Source organism: Corvus brachyrhynchos, unplaced genomic scaffold, assembly GCF_000691975.1.
Source record: "Corvus brachyrhynchos isolate BGI_N302 unplaced genomic scaffold, ASM69197v1 scaffold1560, whole genome shotgun sequence".
NCBI classification, from domain to species: Eukaryota; Metazoa; Chordata; class Aves; order Passeriformes; family Corvidae; genus Corvus; species Corvus brachyrhynchos.
The window spans coordinates 71,875-74,403 of record NW_008235946.1 but is presented as its reverse complement, the minus strand read 5'-3'; positions in this window follow the sequence as shown (position 1 = coordinate 74,403).

The window sequence follows — 2,529 nt, the reverse complement described above, 5'->3', positions numbered from 1 at the left end:
CTCTATCCCACACCAGAGCTCTACCTGTCACAAGCATGCACCTGCAGATGGCTGTTTGCATGCACTGAGACTCTGCTGTACACAGTTGCCTACACCATCTGCTGCTGAAGGCAGAAGGCAACGACATTTCCAGCTTTCACAGCACAAATGTGTTTGGAGCTTGTCCTGGGTTGCAGTGTATTCTATTACCATCCTCATGAGCTGTTGAAACCAGGTGGGGCAGTGTTTCCTTGCCTCCTCCCCCCAGACTATCTTTCTGTTCATGGCCCATCATTGTCCTGCTGCCTAACTCAGAGATAACTCCCTCTGGACTATCTTCTGTTAATGAGCCTAATCAACACTTGGCCTCATGACTCATTACCCCATTGTGAGATGCTCCACCCAGAGGGAGGAACCAAGCATCCCATCGTGGATATAATCTGGGACTCTGACCACCAGAGACAACCCTTCCCACTGGATTTCCAGAGGACAGGAGCTACACAGCCACCACTGGACTTTCTGAGGAAGAGCAGACTCTTACTACAGGATCACTGCTTCAGAGGACTGCAGCCACCATTCTACCAGACTGCTACCACCACTGTGCCTAACAGGGTGTTAGGTTGTACATTGACTCTGTCAGTTTGACAGTGTTTTCTTTTACTTTTTTTTCCCCTTTTCTTTAATTTCCATTAAACTGTTATTCTGACTTGGTGCCTCCCACTGGTTTGTTTTCAAACTAGTACAGAGCTATATGTCCACTGCAACATGCAAGTCCCAAGCCAGGAGCTCTGCAGACATGAACAAGTCCAGCAGTGTTTCTTTCTAAACACAGCTTCCTCACATGGAAGTTTGGTTTTAAAGGGCTGAAGTTTTAGCTTTTTGGGGAGTCTAGAGGATAGACTAACAATTGAAAATTAAGTAACACAAGGAAATTGTCCATGCTCAGAGGCTCCTGAGTGAGTCCTAGCCTCCAGAGGCCTGAGATGTTAAAAGCCTCAGTGGCCATTTCTGACAAAATGATCTACAGGAGCACAGCTTCCCATCTGCAGGTGCTGCAGTGCCCCCAGGCAATGCAGTAGTCACAGCTTACAGCTCAGCACTGGCAAAACCCTCATCTGCTGAAAGTGCAAAATGAGAGAGGTGATGTAGTGGCGGTGCAGTTTGGTTGCTTACAGCACATTTACTAGACCTGCCAGGAGGAGGCACCAAGAGGCTCTGAGCCTTCTGAACCACCATAGAGAGAGCCCTGCCACAGTGGCAACATCTCATACTTTCCACTGGTGATCAGGACCTTGATTTGCCCACAACAGGTCAGTGTGATGGTTACACCAGCCTGGACACGGTTTTCAGCTAAGGCCCAAGGCAGGTCTAAGTCATCTAGCAACCAACAGCAAACCCTTCCCCTTCCACACCATGCTTGATGATGCCTGTTGGAGTCCTCTGGTCGTTGCAATTAGCCACAAAACAAAGGCATTTAACCCAAATTATTTTTGCATCAGATACTGTGTTCAGCAGCCAGCTCTCCCCCAGCTATGTGAACCACTCTGAACATCCCATGTCAAATGTGTGGCACAGCTTAACTCTGGACAAGCAAGGAAACCCTTCTGTCACCCCCAAAAACTTTCTTCAGTGTTTTGTTCTGCTTTTTATTTGATGCTTCTCTGGCCAAAGTGTTCTATCTTCTGTTCAACCCACTGTGCCAGCCCAGTACCAGGTATAGCCTTCCCACACAAACATCTCCCCCTTCGCTCTTGTCCCCGAGCCTTTGTGCTTGTCACGTAGCGACCATAACTTGTCGCACACCTTTATAAAATCTTTGATTTGAGTGTTTTCCAGACACCCAAATATGTTCAGTCTTTACTCATGGTGACAAATGGTAAGGTGATGCCTGATCCAGTACAGATTCAGTAGCCCACAGTGGTGACGGCTGTCCCCATCCCCCAGGGCGCACCCCTGCAGTCCTCCACCCCTGCTCATCTTCTCTAGGCTGTTGTCAGTAGCCTTGCAGTGGCCCATGTGGCTGGTGAAGGCAGAGGTGGTGGGTGACCTGAAGTCCTCCTGCATCTGCTGCACTCTGAGATCAGGGCAGCCATGGTGCTGACCAGGAAGGGGAACTGCTGGCATGCATCGTGGCCACATTTGGGCTTGGACGGGTCTGGGACAGAGGTCACTCTGCTGCCAGCAGCAAAGGCAGATATGAACCTCTTGCCTTGCAAACCCACACCGTGACCAGACACCACTCCCCTCAGTTTGCACATGCAGACACACACCTCCACATCCCAGGCACACAGCAGCAATTATAAACAAGTATTTTGAGGAAGCCTGTGTGTCTTGGCTTTATGCCCAGAAATGGTTGCTGTAATGTTAAGGTGGGTCCGAGGGAGGGCCAGGAGCCTTGGGGGCTCTGGCGTGGGCTTTATTCAAAGCCCTACTCCGGATGGTACTTTGTTGCTTAGCTAGTTTGGTTTTTTGTTAGCTTAAGCAAGAAGTTTCTTTTTTCCCCTTTCCCTGGCCTGGGGAGACTGCAGCAGGAAACCTTTCGGGGCATTT